Genomic DNA, 22857 nt, shown 5'->3' on the forward strand with positions numbered 1-22857 from the left:
TCTGTGGCGACAATATGTTCCCCCCTAAAATGCATGGATCGCCCATCAACTATCTAGTATACGCTGATGACCTTGTTCTAATAGATCAGACACTGATAGGTCTTCAGCGTAAAATGAATCTTATAGATACTTACATAACATCGAACGGGCTGCAAATTAATAGACAAAAATCTGAAATCCTGATTTTGGAGAAACTATCGGGCCCACATGGAAGGGGTCGGAAGTTCAACTGGCATATCGCCAAGGAGCCAATTCAGCTTGTAAAACATACAACATACCTAGGCATGACAATCAGTGCGAGTAAAAACGACGCACCGTGGGCAGAAGTAGCGAAAAGCAGGTGCCGGCAGCTGGCATGTCAGGCCTGTTTGATTAACAACAAATATGGAAAATTCTCTCTAAAACCTATCATTATGTTTTTCCAACAAAAAGTTGGGCCTTGTTTAATCTATGGAGGCGGAAATGCATTTTGCTGCTCTAGTGACCTATGGAACTCACTAGAAAACATCTTTTGGACTTGAGTGCTTCATTTACCGAGGGGTACTGCAACTGTGTGCATACGATACGAACTAGGCTTAATTTCTATACATGCAAGAGTCTTATGGAATCTTTTGAGTCTGTAACGCAAAGCAATGTTGAAGACACCAGCACCACAATTTTCAATCCTGCATATGCCTGAATCCGCGAAAGTCTATACCATTCTTTTTAAATGGAATCAGCTTTGTCAAGACCTGTTAGGAGAGTATGATATCACTCCATCAATGCTAATAGAAAATCCAGAGTCATCTAAGAAGAAGATATGGAGGCTGGACTGGATTAAGACCTGTGACCTAAGAGCCAAATCAAAAACAATGCATGAAGCACCGGGTGAGGCGAAAGCTTTTAACCAACGCCACTCCTATTTAACTCACCTGCCAAACCAGCATGCAAGAGCACTCTACATGCACTTCAGATTAAATGCATTTTCCACAAAAGAACGCATATGTATCTGGCCAAAATACTCAAACCTTAACCCCATGTGCCGCTTTTGTAACCTCGCCAGAGAAACGTTGAAACATCTGACTATGTCATACCCGAATCTTGAGCAGCAAAGATGTCTTATCTTTGCCCCAGTTATTAACAGCTTTTGTTCAAGGAGCACTGAAGAGTGGTGGAAAGCTCTTTTTGAAGGATCCAGTAGAGCAGTCCTATTTGCTCTGATAAACTTTCTTCACGTTCTAAAAACTCAGTTGGAAGAACAGGAACCAACCTAAGTGATTAGAGACAAAGAATATGGCCTGGTAGTATAAAGGGCTTGTCTATTTGAACTGGAGATGTCATAACGGACTGGATAAAGATATGAGGAGGGAGGGAGGGAAGGAAATGACAAGGCTAACTTTGTTAATCGGTGTCTTGTTTTGTCTTCTGTTTTTTAAAGGTTGAACAAACCAATAAAAAATAAAAATAAAGATCTTTTTCAATACATGTGCTCTTTGTTGCACTATAGAACTTTGACCCTCCCAGGTCCAACTGGGGTCCTTCCTCTCTGACATCTTTTTGTCTACCTGTGGTGTCCCCCAGGGATCTAACCTCTCTCCTGGCTGTTCAACCAATATCTGGCACTCCTTGCCCACTGCATCGGCGCTCTCTGCCCCAACTTTCAGTGCTATGCGGATGACACCCAGCTCATTTTCAGGCTACCCCTGGCCTCCTCCTCTCCTTCCCTTATCTCTGACTGTCTGTCTGCTATCCAGGAATGGTGTGCCGCCAATGACCTCTGCCTTAATGCCAGTAAGACTGAGATTCTACACATCGGCACACCCACTCCCTCCTTCCCTGCAGCTCTCTGGCCGGCCTCACTTGGTCCTCTTCCTGCTCCTACCTGCAAGGAAAAAAACCTTAGGGTCATCTTCGACTCCACACTCTCCTTCTCTCCTCACATATCTGACGTCTCTAAGAAGTCCCACTACTAGCTGCACCTCCTCAGAGGTATTCTTCCTTTCCTCTCCTTCCCCCAGACGCTCACTGTCTCCAGAGCCCTGGTTCTCTCTAAGCTGGACTACTGTAACAGCCTCTATCTAAATCTTCCTGACTCTACTTTCCGCCCTCTGCAACTCATCCAGAACAGGACTGCGAGACTTGTCCTTGGCCTCAAGCCCAGGGAAAGTATCTCTCCAGGACTGAAGTCTCTGCACTGGCTCCCAGTGGCTTCGAGGATTAAGTTCAAAACCCTCTGCATTGTCCACAAGGCCTTCTGGGGCCTGGGGCCAAAATAACTTCAACTCTCTCTTCCTAAATATCTTCCTTCTCGAGCTCTTCACTCATCCGCCTCCAACTCCCTCAGGGTCAGCCGCTTCTCCATGCAACGAATTGGGGGTAGATCCCTCTCCGCATCAGGTGCCTCCCTCTGGAACACCCTTCCTGCCTCCCTGAAACTTGAGGAGAACCATCTCCAGTTCCAGAAGCACCTCAAAACCGTCCTCTTTGCTTCTGCTTTCTCTCCCCCTCTCCCCTGCTAAATCCTGACTGAAACTGCACTGAATCTGCAACTGGGCCACTCTCACCGATCTCGGTCCCTGGCCCAGCCACTCTCCCCTTGCACTGCCTCCCTTGGCAACCCCTGCAATGGGGACTGTCTTTGTATCCCTACAGCCCCCCTTCCCAGCACTTGTCCTCACTTACCCTGCACTTGCCACCAGCTGGCCGTTATTATTTATCCTGTTATTCTACTACCCGTGTACTGCACTTTCCCCTCTCCCTTTCCCTTTGCACTTTCCCTTCCCCTCTGCCCATGCACTTGCGCGATCTGAATGGCACCTGGCCTAATAAGATCATTGTCTGTCTTCCCTTTGTCCCCCCTCCCTGCCTCGTCGCGCCTTGAAACACTTGTGTATAGGCGCGTTACAAATGCCATATCATATCATATCATATCACTTTGCCTGTCAATCGGATCCTAGTTTATGGCAGCTCTGCGGAGTATGCGTATCCATTTGTAATGGTGTACCTTCCTCGCACCCGGAGCCACCTGCTTTATAAAGAGACGGAACGCTTTCTTGAAGCTTTTTGTGTGATATGCATATATATTACACGGGCCGCGGTAGCGGGCGTGTAGGTATGGTTAAGTTGCTAAACCCATAGGAAGAGCACTTCTTGGGCGACTTATAACTTCGCTCCCCCAGATGAATCTTCACCAAACTTTGCAAAAAAAAGTATATGGCCCACTCTGAATTATTTTGGCAAGTTTGAGGAGGTTTCTTCAAGGGGGTGAAAGTTATAGGGGGGATTTCAAATTATAATTTTTTTCCATAGACAGCTCAAATCGTTGGACGGATTTTCATCAAATTTGCGGTAGGAGAAGCGGCCTGGTCCCGAAAGCGTGCTTTTGTAAATTTGGTGAAAACTCATCCAGTAGTTTTTTTTTTTTAAACGGGCAAAATGTAGGTTAAACAAATGTGTAATATCTGGGTCCGCTCCACGGACTCACTTCCCTGTTCGCTCCGCAGACAGGAGTCCAATTGAGGTGCGTCACATTTTCCGATGCGCACGCCATGTTGGATCTTCGGATATCCATGGATAGCGCGGCGGCGAACAGGGGTGAAACCCGATTTTGGGGAGTGTGTTGGGGGAAGTGGGGTTGGAAAGGGTGGGGGAGGTTTTCTGTTTCCCCTTTACCTCTTTCTTTTTTGAAATTGCAATCAGAAAGTCCTGTGGACTAGGAGTTATATTTTCTTCTATAATCTCCTCTTGAGAGCCTTTTAAGGTACTCTCTATGGCCTTCCTAGTCTGCTCCTGTTTCCTTTTGCTGGGAGGCCTAGGGGTGCTTGATACAACTCCAAGAGTTTTTAAGTCATTCCCCAACAGGACTCTGCCAGGTACTTCACTCTGCACACTTACTTGAAAGTCATACAATTGCACTGGATGAGAGCTGGTAACTGTGGAAGCATTTTGACAGGGCCTCCAGCAAGCTTAGTTAGGTATTTAGGTGCCTTAGCAACATCCTCTACCTTGAAAAATGATTCATCAACTACAGCTATGCTGGCCCCAGTGTCTCTGATGGCAGGGGTCTCCTGACCATTCATAATAACACTTACTTTGTAATACTCTTTAGTATTGTCTGGAATGGAATTGTAGACATCTAAGTTCTGTTGTTCCCACAGACCAAGGGATACTAAAAAAACACTGGCTGAGACGTTCATGGGTCCCTCAGCCAGTAAGTGAAAGTTTTACTTGCCATTGGGACTTCATCCTCGGGGGAGAAGGCTAAGGAGACAGTGTGGATCCCTGAAGGTTTGCCCTTACATAATGGATCCCCTTTCACATGGTCAGTTGACCCACAAGCATAACATTTTCCAAATGTTTTTATGAAGGGGGGTTTGTTCTGACATCCTTCTGGTTTGGCACCAGGAGGTACACTAGCGTGATTTGGTGTCCCTGGTGGCTTACCCTTGTTATGTTTCGGGCCCTCTTTTGGATTGGAGGTATTGGAATTATCTTTGGTATCTTTCTTGTGCTGCTTCCCCTCACCCTTCTTCTGAGTTACCCCAGAATCCTTGTGAGTAGCCCTCTTGGCAACCCACAAGTCAACAGCCCTTGCTAACTTCGTTGGATCAATTTCCTTAGAGTCAGCCAAGTGCTGCCTCAGCTTAGGAGAGCAGGCATCATAAATAGATTCAAACATAAACAGATTTCTCATACCTTCATAAGTGTTAACTCTATAACCCTTAACCCCTCCATCTACGTTTTTCAAACATTCAGTCACCTAGATAAACATCATGCTTTTTGAGGGTTCTAATCCTCTTAAGATACTGAGAAGGGGTCTTCCCAAATCTAGCTATCAAAGTTAGCTTCACAGTTTCATACTCCTTTCTATATCCCCCAACTCCATAACCATAACAGATGCAACAGGGGGTAGCTGTTATGCTCACCTGGTCTCTGCTGAGGCATTGGGGCACGGTTGCAGCCCTCCCGGGGGTGAGGTCGCTCGGGTCCGACTTTTCCCTCTGCGCTTAAGTGGTGACTGGTGGTAATAGGTGATTCTGGTTGGGACTGATCCTGCGTGGAGAATAGGAGGTGTGAGTGTGCCAGCTTGTGTGCCTGATCCCCTTCTAGACCCCTTCTCCCAAACCGTGGTACCCGTGGGATGCGCTGTCCCTGGAAAGCTCACCTGTTGATTCGTATTGGCGAGCACTCCGTCCTGCTGCTTCTGGCAGGGGCGCTTGTATGATCTGGACTGAGTTCCTTCAGTGGTCCCTTGCACGTGGTAGTTCAGTCCTGCTGCAACTAAGCCACTATACTTCAGGTAAGTGTTCCTGTTGGCCTTTGTCTTTCCTCATCTGTTTTTGTTGCATTGTAAAGTTTGTTGTCTTGTATTGCTATCGGTTCCACTTTTGATGTTTGCTCTTTTGCTTTCGTCCCTTGCAGGTGATGTTGCCGACCCGGCAGAAGCTGCGGAGCTCTAGGTGGCAGCCAGAGGGAATGAGGAAAAAAGCTGCAGTGGTTCAGTAGCTGGTAAATTGTTAACTAGGGGGTGCACAGGGTTCAAATGTGGCACGGCCCTAGGATGGATGTTCTAACCTTGTCTTTCTTCTTCTTCACAGGGTCCGAGTTCGTGGATGCAGAGTGCAGTGCTGCAGCGTTGGAATCAAGATCACTGGATGTCAGGAGAGGAGTCTGCAGATTAAGCGATGATGCACCGGTTTCCTGGAGGTGAGTATGCAGGAGAGCGCCTGGTTTCAAAGGTAAGTAAACTGGTCCAAGCGGTGGTGAGTGTCACGTTGCACGCGAGTGCACAGTAACGCAAAGCACCAGCCTTAAGGATGGAGCAGCTTATTTAGCTGAGGTTCTGAAGCCACGCCCACCAGGTTCAGCCTGCCTGCCACACCCTACCACACCCAATGAGTCAGCACATGAAGACCAGACCTAGGAAACCACACCCGATGAGTCAGCACATGAGGATGTTCTCTGGAATTAAGGCTTTCAGCTCCTGGAATGTTCTTGTAAAATAAAAGTACTCCTGCACTGAAATAAAGTAAAAGCAATCCTGCACTGAAATAAAGTGTTCCTGCTCACATCTCTATATGAGCCAAAGGCGCCAGGACTGAGTCCACCCAGGACCCCTGTGTTTATGGGTCCCAAAGGGACATAAGTGAGTCAAGTGACCCATTGCCCCATCACTAGATGGTGTGTTTTCTGTGTTCTGGGTCCTCTGGCCATGACAGCACTCCCCCTCAAGGCCCCTCTCATGGGTGGTTTCCCCCCTGGCCCTGGTTTAGTGGGGTTATTGCGGTGGAACTGCCTGATTAATCGTGGAGCGTGGACATGCTGACTGGGTTCCCAGGTCCGATCTTGTGACCATAACATTTCCAGTCTATAAGGTAGTATAACTTGGACCGGACCATCTTAGAGTCTAGGATCCTTTTAACTTCGTATTCTGGTTCTCCTTCAACTATTTCGGGATCTGGTGGAGTATCGATCAGCATACCTGGTCTCAATGGTTTTAGGGGTGAGACATGAGACACCGGGTGGATCTGCATGTGGGCCGCTAATTCTGATTTCATCTCTGCAGGGTTGATAACAGCCTTGATAGTGTAGGGTCCCAGATATCTGGGACGGAACACCCGTGGCACTTTCAAGGGGATATTTTTGGATGCTCACCAAACCTTGTCTCCGACTTGGTAGTTGGGAGCTTGCCTTCGGTGTCGATCCGCAAACTACTTCTGTTTCTCTTTGGCTCTGGCAAGATGCTCTGCTGCTTCCTTAAAAACCTGGGTGATGGTTTTGAGTAAGGTCGTTACAGCGGTCATTTCTAATGATTCGAGTGGGTCAAAAACAGATGTCTGAGGATGTCGACCGTACACTATGTAGAATGGGCTTTGTCCCGTACTAGTGTGAATGGAGTTGTTATATGCGTATTGTGCTAACCAAAGTATGTCCTTCCAGGTATCCTCGGTTTGTTGCAGCATACACCTTATGTATTGCTCGAGGGTCTGGTTAGTCCGTTCGGTTTGGCTGTCGGTAGGGGGTGATGGCTTGTAGATAACCGGAGGTCGATTTTGGCAATTTTACAACACCTTTTCCAAAATGATGCTGAGACCAACTGAGTTCCTCGGTCTGATATCAATATTGATGGGAACCCGTGTAGCGGGACGATCTGTTCCAAAAACATGGTAGCCAGAGTAAAAGCAGTTGGGAGACCTTTCAGGGGAATAAAGTGGGCCATTTTGGAAAACAGATCTTTGACGACTAAAATGGTACTGTATCCGTTACAGGAGGGAAGGTCTGTAATAAAATCCATTGATAGCGTATGCCAAGGTGCTGGGGGTACTTCTAAAGGACGTAGCAGTCCTGCAGGACTTTGTTTTTGGGACTTGTGTTGTGCACAGGTGCCACATGTTGCGATTAACTGGACAATGTCCTTTCGCCAAGTTGGCCACCAGTAATTTTTCCTATTCCCGGATGCCCTTCTACTAATGAATCGTGATAGTTTGCAATGATTTGATTCTGTAATTTCCTATCCGGGATGTACAATTGTCCTTGGTAGTATGGTAGGTTGTCCACGATCGTATACCGGTCTCCCTTCCCTAGCCATTCCTGTTGCGCTGGTGGACTCATCAAGTGTTGCAGGTCAGATTTTAAGTTGTCTAGAGTGGTGGTTGCGGCAATCATGCCTTGGATTCGTTCTTCTGGGATGATGGCCACGGGGTCTGGTGTAGTGAATGCCTCTTCTCCCTCATTCATGCGAGACAGGGCGTCCGCTTTTCCATTGCGTAATCCGGGTCTATAGGGGATGACGAAGTCGTATTCTGCAAAGAAGAGAGCCCAGCGGAGTTGGCGTGATGATTGCGCTTTAGCAGTATGCAGATATTGTAGATTGCGATGATCCGTGACGAGGGTGACTGTATGTCTAGCTCCAAGAAGATAATGTCTCCAGGCTTTGAACGCTGCCTTAATTGCTAGCAGTTCTTTATCAGTGATTGCATAATTCAATTCAGGGGCTGAAAACTTGCGAGACCAGAATGCCACGGGATACAACTAACCTGTTTCGGGGTTTCGTTGTGACAGGACTACTCCCATTGCTATGTTGGAAGCATCAGTTTCGACCGCGTATGGTAGTTCTGGTCGAGGATTCCGTAGAATTGGTGCTGTGGTAAATGCTTGTTTTAGCTCCTGGAAGGATTTCTCTGCCTCTGCGGACCAATTAAACTGTTTATTTTTCTGTAGTAAAGAGGTGATTGGGTGGACGATCTTGGAGAACCCGGGAATGAACCAGCGATAAAAGTTAGCGAACCTGAGTACATTCTGTACTCCCTTTATGGATGCGGTGAGGGCCAGTTAAGGATCGCGTCTACCTTGAGCGTGTCCATGCGTACTCCCCGTGGTGTGAGAATAAAGCCGAGGAATTCTACCTCTGTCACATGAAAGAAGCATTTCTCCAATTTGGCGTATAGCCACTGTTGCCGCAGTTTCTCTAAAACTGCCCGGACATGGTTGACGTGGTTCTCCTTGGTGGTCAAATAGATGAGAATGTCATCAATATAGACAAGAGCGCAGACGTCCAACAGTTCGTGGAGCACGTCATTCATGAAAAATTGTAACACCGCCGGGGCATTAGATAGTCCAAAGGGCATAACCTGATATTCATAAAGGCCATCTTCCACTCATCTCCTTTTTTGACTCTTACTAGATGGTAGTCCCCTCGTAAGTCTAGTTTTGTATATATATGAGAGTTTTTGACTTGATCCAAGAGCTCGGGGATGTTAAAGACTCCAATCAAGCAGTCCCACTAAGTCAGTACCTTGTCTGGGATTGCTCAAGGGAAGCCCTTATTTATATATTTTTATGTCCAGTTCGTGTACTCTGGATGACAACCCTTATATAACACCCCTCTCTTAGAATCCCCCTGACCCCACTGAGCCAAGAAGTAAGTTTGTTTTGCAAATTTAAAAGGTTTATTTGAGAATTAAACAATATATATATATCGCACTTTTATAATAAATTAATAATTGATATCACACTTAGACACATGACAGTGAGTGATCAACAATGGATGATGTGATACTAGCACACTGGGTAATTACTTAGGAGTAGTATAGAGGATAAGGTAGCTGAGAATGCTTTATATGGTACAAGGAAATGCAAGGTGGAAAAGAAGCAACACAGGAATAAACTTGATATGATTTCAGCAAAAGGTAATATAATCACTTTTCCCCTTTTGACAATTCACCCCCCCTCTATGCAATGTAAGGAGGGGGAAGTAACACACACAGTCTTCAGGAATACAATCACAGTACAATACGAATTCAGTTCCCCCCTAGCAAGCTTAGAGAAACAGGGATGATTTTAAACACAGGCAAAGTACTTTAAAGGTGGTATGCAAAGAAGGGAAAAATATGCTAAAATTATTTTTATTCCCTCTAGAGGTTCAGGGTGAGTGATAGCTACTTTAAATTAGTTCAGGATCACTTTAGCAATGCTCTATGAATGATTGTCAGGTTGCAAATGAATTTCAGCAAAGGAAACAAAAGACAAATATTTTTACACGTGGCTGAGATGAAGCAAAATGTCAAATCGCGGCAATTTAGTCGCGTGCGTCGAGCGCAATTACGGAGGAAGTATAAGGAGTAGCAAGTCGGTTGGAAAGCTTGTTGGAAACCTTAGTATCTCAGCTTCAAGATAAAAGTTAACCTTAGATAAAAGGATACCTTAGTATCTCAGCTTCAAGATAAAAGTTACATCTCGCTTTTATCACAAACGGTTCAAGAGATACAGATGATTTTGTGGAGGTAGATTTTCAGAAATGAAATTTTAAAGTTTCAGAATGACAGATGACAGTTTTGCAGCTTTGAATCAAAAGACGGGACACGATTTATATGATGCAGTTCTCAATAGGTTAAAATAGTTTGAATTAGAATATTTTAAACTAAGAGATTGTTTTTTTACAGTTCTGGCTGGGTACTCACACTATATTTTGGAAGAAATGGGCCTCGTCACAGATCTGGTCAGGTTGACTGCGGTTCTCTCGCCACGGACGGTCTTTAGTACCGGTTCTCTGGTTACAGTGGTCTGAGTCAGCTCTGCTCTGCTGGTCTGGTCTGGCACTCGGCGCTTCACAAAGGTCTGGTCTCTGGTTCTGGGTACAGCTCTGCTTTCTGGGTGTTTCTGGCACAGGGTTTTAGGCCAGAATCAAACAGCTCAGCCCGGCTGTTTTACTCTGATGTGCCCCTTGGAAATCTGGGGTAAACCAGTTTGCAAAAGATTTTGAGGCCTGCTGACAAATTCTGAAGTCTGTATTCAAAGTTCTGGTCTCTGTCTGGATTTGAAGTCTAAGTGCTGGATCTGGTGTCTTCTGGCAAAACGCTCCACAAGAAATCAGCTTGAAGTGGGAAGTGAATGTCCCTACCTGTCCTGCACAGTCTCCTTTTATGTGTTTAGAAAGTGGGAGGGTCGGCTCATCTTCTATGCCCAACCCTCTCAACTTATCATTGGCCAGTTCCCCCTCTCTCCCTTGATTGGGGGAACTGGGTTGTGAGTCAGAGTGATGAGGTAGGTTTATGGTCAGAGGATCCTCCCCTTGTCAAATTGCACACAAATCTATTTCTGATCCAAATACATATTTATCTATGTACCATTTTTCTAATATTATATGTCCAGTTAACATATTTTCTGTAGCACCAAACCATCCGATCACTGTCTTTGTAAAATGTTGTGTCCACTTATGACAGAATTCTCCCCTTTTCATCCAGATAACGACCTCTAAACCTTTCCAGATTTTACACAAATGTGCACCAGGGATATGGGTTTCAGATGATTAAGTGTAGGATTTTTAACATGCATACATTTGGAGTAACAACCTTTTTTCCGCTACTATCCCCAAGAACATACCCCAGAGTCCTAACACCTCTTAAAATGTGCACAGAAAAATCACAAGAATGATGATGTTATTTATATAATTTCTACAAGTCCGCACTATGAATTATCCATCTTTTTAAAATTATGCTCTGGCCCCAAAGGGGTGTGGTTTTCCAAAGCACATGGTGGAATTTCTGGTTTATCCACTTCCCCCAAGCTCAGCTTGCTCACATGCAGTGCCCCTCCCCGTTTCCTTCCAAGAGGAAGCCATTTACGACCCCCCTAATTTAACATTTGCCTGGGCCAAGGACAGTGCTTTGTTTAGTTTCCTGCAGTCCGCAGGTGCTCCTCCCCTAATTCAATCAGAGAGGTGTCATCTCCTTTTGGCAGGGGCAGCAGAATGCAGCCAGGCCTGGGAACACAGCTGCTGATCAAGTTTCAACTCCTGTCGGGGGTGGTTGTCAGGCAGAATTCAATATCTTTAAGCCAGGCTTCAGTCAAATGTCACTTTAGTTCCCAGTTTTCTACATTCAAACCAAACTTGCAATTTTTACACATGCAGCTAGAACGCTGATTCTAAGTTAAAAACTATGCAATTTAACAGTTGCAAACTATGTGCCACTCAACAGTAGGTCACTCATTTATTTTTAACATTTAGATTTTAGTGTCTTTCAGTCCAATTTCACTTCAGCTGCTGACATCCACAGCTCAGCCAGTTTTGTTATAAACATTGTTTTGGGCTCTTTCTCTTTCCAGATTTTGTATGCACACAAGTCTACCTTCCGCCAAATGTCTGCTGGTGTTCATTGAAATTTTTGAATATCTTGCAATGTTTAAAATAGGCATTTTTAGCTTGCATTTCAGAGAAACAAAGGTGATTTCAAAGAGCTTTTTTTTTTTAGCCACCGGTACTGCTGTTTTTCCTTTGGCACACATTTCACTCATGGCACTCCTGGCCTATCACGCTCGCACTGGTGGGTGGCAGGTCAGGCGACCATTTTGGTGTGCGCAAAACTGCGTGGTTCTCCTGGTTCTGGGATAGAATGATGGGCGGTGACAGCTCATCCCCACATCTACCCAGTCTATTGAATTAGTTTTGTTCTGGGATAGAATGATGGGCGGCGACAGCTCATCCCCACATCTACCCAGTCTAATATTTCAACATGGGTCAAAACCCTTGACAAGCCCCCCAGCCCGACTGCGCTTTGATTTCGAGTCGAGGGGGAGTCGGGTGCAAAGGATGTTTTGATCCACGCACTGGTATGTCCGCATCATCTTCTTCCAATTCCGTAGATGGCACAGTTCAGCATCTTTTCCTCCCTCCAGTTGGGTCGATCGGTTCTCCTCGCCGGTCCTGTTGGGAATATTGGGCGGTACCCCGGGCCCCTTGGATCTTTGCTCCCGGTCCCTGGGTCGTTCTCTTTGGTCAGTCTCCATGGTTTCATCTCTCCTAGGATGATAAAGCAAAAGCGGCAATACCTATTCGTAGACATTTCTCCCCCACTATTGATATAGTGGGGCGGCATATACATTTTATAGTCAAAAACATGAACATATACATTTTTTAAATCAGGAGGCAAGAACATGTTCAAGAATCATAGAATTTTATAGGCTATATGTGGAATATTTTAGGGTGGAACTGAATTAATCTGGAGCGGTCCCCTCTGGGATTGCAGAGGACTCCTCCAGTTGCTGCAGAGTGTGCCTGGGATGGCAACACTTTAGTTCATTAATATGGACCCACTTGTCTTCCCCATCCGCCAGACTACTTTTGGGGATGCGGATCTTATACGCTACTGGGGAGAACTTGTCTATAATTTAAAACGCCCCCTTCCATGTAGGCAAAATTTTTCGCTGTTTGGCCTGGTTTCTTTGGAAATTGTATAGATAAACCCGGTCTCCCAAATTATATTCCTTCGTGGTGGTTTTCAGGTCGTAGTGGGTCTTCATGCTATCAGCTGATCTTTCTAGATTCCGCTGAGCATAGGCAAAAGCATGTTGGAGGTGTTTCCTTAATTTCTCCACATACTCATGAGTTGTGGAGGCATTTATCAACGTCTGCTCTTGGGTTCTGTAGAGCAAATGCTGGGGAAGCACCATCTTGCGTCCAGTCATCAGCTCAAATGGTGACATTTTAGTTGCAGATGATGGGGTAGATCTGATGGCCATTAGGACCAGAGGTAATCGGATATCCCAACTTGGCCCATAATCTGCCCCAAGCTTTTTTTAACATGGTCACAGTGGTTCTGTTATATCTCTCCACTGCACCAGAAGAGGCTGGTGGTAAGCAATGTGTAGCTTCCTTTTGACCCCCAGTATCTCCCACATCTTTGTCATTACCTCGCTGGTGAAATGGCTACCTCTGTCTGACTCAATCTTTTGAGGTAAACCAAAACGGGAAAAGATGTGGTTAATCATCAGGGCAGCTGCTGTTTCTGCCTTGCAGTTTGGGGCCAGGAGACATTCCACCCTCTTGGTAAACAAGCATGTGACGGTCAACATGTACTTGTTTCCTCTAGATGAGCGAATTACAGGGCCTACGAAGTCGATTTGCAAATCTGACCATGGCAGTGTCATCCCCCTCTTTTGGAGAGGCGCACGGTGTGTGAGGGATGTCGGCTGAAATTGTGCACTCACAAGACACCCCTTCAAGTATTGGTCGAGGTCCTGCCCCATGTGTGGCCAGTATGCAACCTCTCTTAAGATTTCCAGTGTTGTGTGAAACCCCCTATGACCGGCGGTGGCCGCCTCATGGGCGTGACTTAACATCAGGCTTCAGAATGAGGTAGGAACTACCCACTGATCGTGGCCAGCTTGGGATTTCCTTACCAACAAACCGTCTTGGATTCGGAACATCTTTGGACATTTCGTCAACACTCTTAGGTCCTCTTTCCCAACGTAGTCGGTATCCGTCAGGGGAAAGTTCTCAGGGTCCTCAATGTGTTGGTAAAACTTACCAATTATTGGATCCCCCCCTGAGCCGTAATTAAATCAGCATCAGGGGTCTCCTTACTCCATTGTGCAGTTGAAAGATCATTGTGAGCATTTGTCTGGGACCTAGTGATAGCAGTTACCTGGATTTCCCCCAACAGGGACTCTATTTCTATTAGATCCCCTTGGATGGCCCCGGTTTTGGCCAGCTGATCAGCTAAGTCATTTCCAGTTTTGTCTGGTCCCTCTACTTTGAAATGACCCTTGATCTTTTTCCAGTAGATGCTCATCCCATTCGAGGTGACCAGATCATCAATGTTTTGGATTAACTTCCCATGTTTCAAGGGTTTGTTATTAGCACATAACATGCCTCTGGTTTTCCAATTAACCAGGTGCTCCACGAACCCGTTCCGGACATAATCCGAATCTGTGATTATGACCAGTTCGTGGAGTTGATGTTGGACAGCAGTGAGGATGGCTTGATGCACAGCCATCAACTCTGCTACTTGACTACTTCGAGGACCGATTTTGTACCCGGCGGAGGGTTCTGGAGACTCATTCACCCATGCATTCCCTACGCCGGCCACCAGTTCTTTTTCCCCGTTGTTGTCAACATGGTAAGAGCATCCATCCACATAGACAGTGGGCATTCCCTCACACTTGTCTTCTTCAAAGACTTTGTGTGGGAAATTAAGGTATGCCACCATGTTTTCCTTGAGTTTTAGACTTTCGTCCTCGAGACAGTTTTCTCTGGCACAATCATGCAAGTCAGCCAGACCTTGCGTGAGGGGACTCTTCTTGTTTTGGCCATATCTGACCTCCACAGGAAAGCCTTGCATTGACAGAATCCAGGAAGTAATTCGGGAATTACTCACATTTACGGCCCGGATTCTGTCACTTTGGAGGTATTGCAGAGGCTGGTGTGGAGTCTCCACTATGATGTGTTCCCCCTGGATGAACGGGCGGTAATTCTTCAATGCCCACACCGTTGCCAGGAGTGCCTTTTCACAATCATTGAATTTTTCCTTCACAGAGGATAAAGTTTTGCTCGCATAGGAGATTACTTTATTGATCTTGTCATGCTTTTGGTATAATACTGCCGTCCAGCACGTATTAGAGAACCCTGTCTCCAGGAAGAACTCCTTTTTTCTGACAGGGTAAGCTAGGCAAGCCGCTTGTGAGAGGCTTATTTTGAGTTGTCTTACTGCCTCAGATTGTTCTGGACCCCATTCCCACTTGACTCCCCCTTCAAAAGATGAATCAGGGGTCTGGTGATCTCTGCGTAGCCCTCAATGAACTTTCTGCTGTAATTAGTCAGTCCAATGAGGCTCCTTAATTCCCGCAGAGTTGTGGGATCCTTCAGTTTCTGAAGTGCTTCCACTTTCTTTTCTTGGGGAAAGAGACCCTGAGGAGTAATCTCATGCCCCAAGAAATTAACACGGGTTCTACACCACTGTGCTTTCTGAAAGGAAAGTTTTGCTCTGGCGGCCCTCAACTGTGTCAGAACATAATGGATCTCTGCTATATGTTCCTCCACAGATGAACTTTTGATGAGGACATCATCTACATAAGCCAGGTTACCCCTCGCACCCAGGTCGGGCATGGCTTTATGTAGGAAAATGTTGAATTCATTGCCGGAATTGAGGTATCCGAAAGGAGTTCGGGTCCATGTGTACTGCTGGCCCCCAAAGGTAAAAGCCAGTTTGTATTGGTCCTCCCTACTGACAGGCACGGTCCAGTATCCATTGGTCAGGTCTATTGCAGTGAATACCTGTGACCCCTGAATCTGGGCCAGCCCTTGGTCAATGTAGGGCAGAGGCCATCAGGAAGTATGGACCCGTTTGTTGAGCTCCCTAAGGTCGGCGCAGAGTCTCCACTGGCCGTTTGGCTTCAATATTCCCAGCACCGGATTATTGAAGGTGCTGTGTACTGGACGGATTATTCCCCGGGACTCAAGGTTCTTAATTATTTCAGTAAGGGACTCCATGGATGCAAGAGGCAAACGATATTGCTTCACAAACACTGCAGTCATTCCAGGGTCCGTGGGAATTGTTGTTGTGTGGATGTCGGTGCAACCACAGTCATATGAGTTTACCAAAAAGAGATCTTGGAAATCCAAGAAAACTTGTTTCAACTTTTGCTTCTGTTCCAGAGTCACACAGGCATCAGCTAGGTTGACTCTCTCTTCCACCATCTGCCTGAAGCCTGGAAAGACTTCTGGTTTTGCTATCTCAGTGGCCTCCTCCAGCTGGGTGGAGAAGTCCCTGGTCAGAGTGCTGATTTGGACTGGAGGATTCAGGTGGGAAAGGCAGCCCCCATGGACCTGGAAAATCACCTCATCCCTTCTAAAGTCACAAGTCACGTCTTCCTTACCATAAGGGCAAGAAGTGTACACCAGGAAGTTCCCCCCATACCGGGTAAAGATCCTGTCTGGTGTTGTATTGTCATCACTGTCACTGTCAAAACAGTCCTTGGGGATTGGTCCTAACAGTTCATTTCCTAAATCAATGGAGAAATGTCGGTCATCAACCGCCATTCCAATAATGGTGCCTGCAGTTAGAGTAATACTCTTTAAGTTGCTGTTATCCACCTCTATTGGAATGGTGTCATGTTCTATGTTGACTAATGGTGTTGGGTTTACCCGTAGCCCTTGCTGTTGGAGAGAAGCATTTAGATGAATATAAGCATCAGGGTTTTTCAATTTTTGTCCTCTTTTAACTTTCACTTCCAGGGAGAATTGCCGGGTCTTTTCTGGGATGGTGACTTCCTCTTTAATCTGAATTTCAACTGCATAAGGTAGCAATTGAGCTGACCTAAATGCTTTTCTGGATCATCAAAGCCCATGGGATTATCCGCTAATCGGGACCAAGCTTTGAAGTTTATTAGGTCCAAACTAATGGCAAAGCGATTGAGAATGTCACTGCCTAAGTAAAAGTCGGCAGTGACGTCTCGCACGACCCAACAATTATCGACTATGCTCTTGTTGCCAATGGAGATTTTGAGCATACACCTGCTTGGCAGGAGATGTTTGGAATTGGGTGTTTCCAGGTCCATTTCCCATTTGTCTATCAGTTTGAATGTGGGAATGGCTGGATCTTTTGGGAGTTGGCAGAACATGGCTTCGCTGATGCAGCTCTTACCGTTGTTCACACACACTCGAGCGAGAACAGAGTCCTTCCCATCATTTAACTAACAGGGATGAACAACTGCTCTCCAATTTGCTGAATATCAGCCAGGCTCTGAGCTGATTTCACATCTTTCTGGACTATAGGAGTGGGAGTATCTGATTGTGGATTGGTAAAGAATTTCAGAGTGTTTCATTCCAGTGTGGAATACCACCTTAAACTGGAAGGAAGGTTGATTTTCAGAAATAGAGAGGACCCCCCATCACCAGTCTGTTGCCCTACTGCTATTACTGTCACGTCTGGAATTTGGTTGTTATGGAAGTGAAATTCTACTTGGTCAGATTTGTGTTCAACCATGTGGCAGGTGCCGTTTAAACTCTGTTTTAATTTTATTGGTCGGCTAGTCTGGGTCCAGAGGACCTTGTTTACGCAATCTATTAGGGGTGACAACCTTCTCAGGAGGTCATTCCCTAGTAAACAAGGGGTGCCCTCTGGAGTCACTACTATGACCGGGTGCTTCACCTTGTGTCGCCCAATTTTGATGTCCAAATCTGCAGTCCCCTCGACGGGAATGTCCTTCCCGTCAAAGTTCTGGAGTTGTCCAGGAAGAGAGGTGAGGGAATTTGGTACTTCTCCCCCCTACCTGACTTCAGTTCATCAAAGGCCCTTTTGGACAGAAGGGTAGCTTGGGATCCAGTGTCCACCAGTGCCAAAATTGTACCCTGCCCCTGTACTTGTACCGGGGCATAGTATCTTCCCTCCTTCTCCTCAAGGGGGCACAGATAATGCACATTTTTGGACAACTGGTGGGCTAACTTTCTGGTTTTGGACATTGAGAGAGAAGAGATTTCGGCAGAATTCTGTGGAGAGCCTTGGGAATCTGCAAACAGAAATTGGCAACTTGAAATGGTTTTGGGTTCCCCTGGTTCCGGTTCTGGGCCGCCCCCCCTTTTTGGAGGCAGTCATCAGGATGGGTTTGAACCAGGGGTTTTTGGTATGGTTGGTTCTGGGATAGAATGATGGGCGGCGACAGCTCAATCCCCACATCTACCCAGTCTGGGTTGGAATCCCTTGGGACCCATTTTTCCTTGGGAGGAGTTTCCCCATCTCTGAAGGAGAAGATCCTTTTCCCAGGATCCTCTGAGGATCCCTCTCCCTCAAATTGGAAGACCTGTACCTCCTCCACAAAATGGGTCTGTTTGGGTCCTTTGTTTCTCCTGCCTCCTCTTTGCCCCTTGGGTGGCAGACTTTCAGGGGTAGGAGATTTTGTTTCTGGTTCCTGGTTTTCCAGGGGCTGTTTACAAGTTGGGAAGGAAGCTTCCTCCAAGGCTTTACACTCCCCCTCCCCTTGTGCCTCCTCCCTGGGAACCGGTTGGTTATTGGGGTGCTGCCCCCGTCATTGTTCTGGAGCACCAGGCCCAGAGTTTGGGGCATTCTGTGGTGGCATGTTCATCTGAGGGTCCTGTTGAGCCCTCAGTATGTGACCCAGATCCCGAGCCATATTTTGGACCTGGCGCTCAAGTTGGGAAACCCGCTCAGGCTGATACGGGGTTCTGTTTTCTCCCCTGGGCTGATCCCGGGAAGGGTAGCTATCCCTTCTCTGGTAGTACCCTGGGTTGGGAACATTTGGGTACCCCTCCACTCTTGGCCTCCCCTGTCCCATATTAGGTTGCCTGGGCTCAGGAAAGTGGGGAAAGAAGGATGGATGATTTTGGGGCTGGAAGTTGGGTGGATACCTGGGGAACAAGTTCTGCCCAGGATTTGGTGAATTTCTGCCCTCCTGGGGGAAGTGCGGAGGGAAGTTCCCTGGGTTGGGCGCTTGGTTGGATCCCCCCCCTTGGGCCGGAGGAGTCCACACATAACCCAGGATTGGTCTGTTTCCCTTATAGCAGGGACTTACATAGTCAGGGGAGCGGGGGACCCCATTTGTGGGACTACCTCCTTGACTCCCTGTCTGTGACTGGTCCGAGGGCCTTCTGGGCTGTGAATTATTTGGTGCAGGCAGGTTTTTAGGCCCCCCCATCTCCAAATCTAAAACGGGGGCAACCTTTACCTCTGCCACCTTGGCAGCAGCAGGGGTGCTGTTGGTTTTGGGGTTTTTGGGCTGATTCTTATTTTCCACCGGTTTCTGCACCTCATAGATGCGGGTGGCTTGCTCAATGACCCAGTCTAAAGATCTTTTCTCGTGAAAATCTCTCACGAGCTGGGTCATTATGTATTTGGGGAGTGCATGGAAAATGTGTTGATGAATTCTCTGCTGTCTGTGCGCACCCTTCTGGTGGTTTGCGCAAAGGCACGCTTCAATTCTTGCACAAATTCTTGTGGGGCCTGATCCTCACCACATTGCAAATTGTTGGCTGCCTTGCGAGCCTCTTGGGGATTTCTATGCACAGAAAAGTGTTTCAAGATGGCCGCCCTATAGGTGGACCATCTTGAATGATTTTGGTCCTCCTGCCCCGCAAAGAAACTGGAGTATTCTGGGAAGAATGTCCATTTGACGTACTGGATGCAGCTACTGTTGTCCTTCAAATGGAAGGTCTCCATCATTTGCTCAAAGAGCTCCAAGTGTTCCCACACAGAATACTTGGAGTTCTTGTGATAAGGCGTGATGACACTCCTGATTGCCTTAATCTGTTTTAAGGGGTCCTTAAGCAAGGCCCTTTTTGCCTTATTGGCCTTTTTGGTTCGGGTAACCCTGGTCCATTCATCCTCCGACTCAGAAGCACTGCTCCCAGAGGTGCCCGTCTGATCTTCCAGGTTTTCCCGGATTCTGCGAGCCTGGGAATGGCTGGCAGAATGTGGGGACCTTGTCTCCTGTGTCCTGTGATGCTCAGAGGAGTCTTCAGATCCCTCCTTGCTACCATGATTTGCTGGGTACCCCCTCCACTGACCTAACTGGGCAGAGGTTTTCAGTATGCCTTTAGTGGGCCTACTCTCCTGGGGTTCCCCACTAAATCGCACTGTGCTTGGGTGCCCATACCCGGATGCCCGCCCATCCATTCTTGGGTGGTACTGGCCTATGAGCCCCATCCTTTTGGCTGTATAGTAATCTGCCATCCCCGTGGCCCTGTGCTCATGTGCGCCAGGGGACATGAGGGTGGCAGAGTCCAGGGACTGGGAGAGATGAAGGCCTCTGGTACTAGGGCTCCTGAGGTTATGCTTAGGTGTTTTCCTTTCCCAGCGAACTTCATCTCTATCAGCCCCTGCTCCTGGTTGCAATGCAAGAGCCTAGGCTTTCAGTTCCTCAACCAAGGCCTTACTAGACTCTATCAGTCTCTCCTGCATGGCTACCTGTTGCTGGAGCCTATCATTGTGCTGACAGAGAGCCTCATTCTCTCTCTGTGCCTCCTGATTGGTCCTGGAGTACTGGGCCAGTCTTTGCTGCAGGAGGGTTACCTCCTGAGTCCCATCCCTACTGGCCTGCTCCTTTCTTGCCAGATCATCTTCCACCCTCCTGGTGTGCTCTAACAAGTTCTGATGCTCTTTTTGGAGGTCACCCAGCCCCTGGCGGGCCAGGTGATTTCCTTCAATTTTTTCTTTTAATTGGCAGACTTCCTGGCCTAAGGTGTCCCTTTCCTGACTAAGAGCCTGCATCTGTGCCACCAGGTCGTCCCTCTGCCTTTGAAAGGCACCAGCTTTCTGGCGTTCTTGATCAAACTCTGCCTGGGTGTCCAGGTCTTTCAAAATCAATGTATTGCTTTCCTCTTTCTCCCTATCAAGGTGGCTTTGCAGGGTGACTACCTGCTCTGCGCATGCCCTATTGAAGTCCAGTTGTTGCTCCAGCTTTTTCTGGCTCTGCAGTAGGGCGTCCAAACCTTCTTGGTACTCCTTCTGCAAGGCCAGAAATCTGTTATCCTGGTCAGACTTTTCCAGTTGCAGGATATCCATTTGCTCCTTTATTTTAATAATATACTGCCTACTATCATTTTCTGACTCCTGGCTCCTCTGCAGCCTCTGCTCAGAAGAGACCAGGTCAGATTGGGCCTTCTCTAATGCCATCAGTGGCAGATTGGGCCTTCTCTAATGCCATCAGTGGCCTATTTGCCAGATCTTGGCCTTCAGCACATTCGTCCTGTATGGCTCCCATATGTAAATATAAATATGCCGCTACCCTGGCAATCTTGTTGTGCTCATCCTTGGCCTAAGGGGCCATATATAGTTCACTCAGGGCCACATGTAAGGGACCCTGATCTCTCCATATATCTGACCCTGTTTCAGTGATCTGGGGTTGCGACTGCCTGCAACCAGACCACCTGGTCCTGATGAGCCCACTCACCTCTCACAAATAGCTTATGTAAGAGGTGTTCTCTTGCTATTTTGATATCTACCAAGGTCGTCATTCTGGAACTTGATTTCCTTCCTGACTTACAGAAGTTTGTATTTTATTTTGCAAAACAGACCATTTCCTTAGAGCGTTCCTTTGAGGAGTGCTTTACAGCGTAACACAGCGTGGTGATCTAACCGGATATGTATCCTGTCAGGTGGCACACTGTATTATTCTGCACAAGTGATAGATCTAATCCAGAATTCCCGGCTACGAGCCCCCACTTTGTTAAAGACTCCAATCAAGCAGTCCCACTAAGTCAGTGCCTTGTCTGGGATTGCTCAAGGGAAGCCCTTATTTATATATTTTTATGTCCAGTTTGTGTACTCTGGATGACAACCCTTATATAACACCCCTCTCCTAGAATCACCCTAACCCCACTGAGCCAAGAAGTAAGTTTGTTTTGCAAATTTAAAAGGTTTATTTGAGAATTAAACAATATATATATAAATCGCACTTTTATAATAAATTAATAATTGATATCACACTTAGACATATGACAGTGAGTGATCAACAATGGATGAAGTGATACTAGCACACTGGGTAATTACTTAGGAGTAGTATAGAGGATAAGGTAGCTGAGAATGCTTTATATGGTACAAGGAAATGCAAGGTGTAAAAGAAGCAACACAGGAATAGACTTGATATGATTTCAGCAAGAGGTAATATAATCACTTTTCCCCTTTTGGCAATTCACCCCCCCCCCTCTATGCAATGTAAGGAGGTGGAAGTAACACACACAGTCTTCAGGAATACAATCACAGTACAATACGAATTCAGTTCCCCCCTAGCAAGCTTAGAGAAACATGGATGATTTTAAACACAGGCAAAGTACTTTAAAGGTGGTATGCAAAGAAGGGAAAAATATGCTAAAATGATTTTTATTCCCTCTAGAGGTTCAGGGTGAGTGATAGCTACTTTAAATTAGTTCAGGATCACTTTAGCAATGCTCTATGAATGATTGTCAGGTTGCAAACGAATTTCAGCAAAGGAAACAAAAGACAAATATGTTTACACGTGGCTGAGATGAAGCAAAATGTCAAATCACGGCAATTTAGTCACGTGCGTCGAGCGCAATTACGGAGGAAGTATAAGGAGTAGCAAGTCGGTTGGAAAGCTTGTTGGAAACCTTAGTATCTCAGCTTCATGATAAAAGTTACATCTCGCTTTTATCACAAACGGTTCAAGAGATACGGACGATTTTGTGGAGGTAGATTTTCAGAAATGAAATTTTAAAGTTTCAGAATGACAGATGACAGTTTTGCAGCTTTGAATCAAAAGACGGGACACGATTTATATGATGCAGTTCTCAATAGGTTAATATAGTTTGAATTAGATTATTTTAAACTAAGAGATTGTTTTTTTACAGTTCTGGCTGGGTACTCACACTATATAACTACAGACCCATTACCACCGTTCCCTTCCTGCTCAAGATTTTAGACGAGACAGCCTACCTACAGATACAAAAATTCCTCGAATCAAACCGCCTACTCGGTATTCGGCAATCAGGTTTCAGACCCCAACACGGGACAGAAACAGCCCTTATCGACCTGAAGCCTCAAATCGACACTCTGAGAGACAATGGGAAAACTGCCCTACTGCTCCTCCTAGACCTATCCGCAGCATTTGACCTGGTCGACCACAAAATCC

Source organism: Ambystoma mexicanum, chromosome 6p (assembly GCF_040938575.1).
Source record: "Ambystoma mexicanum isolate Mex_15411 chromosome 6p, UKY_AmexF1_1, whole genome shotgun sequence".
Lineage (NCBI taxonomy): Eukaryota > Metazoa > Chordata > Amphibia > Caudata > Ambystomatidae > Ambystoma > Ambystoma mexicanum.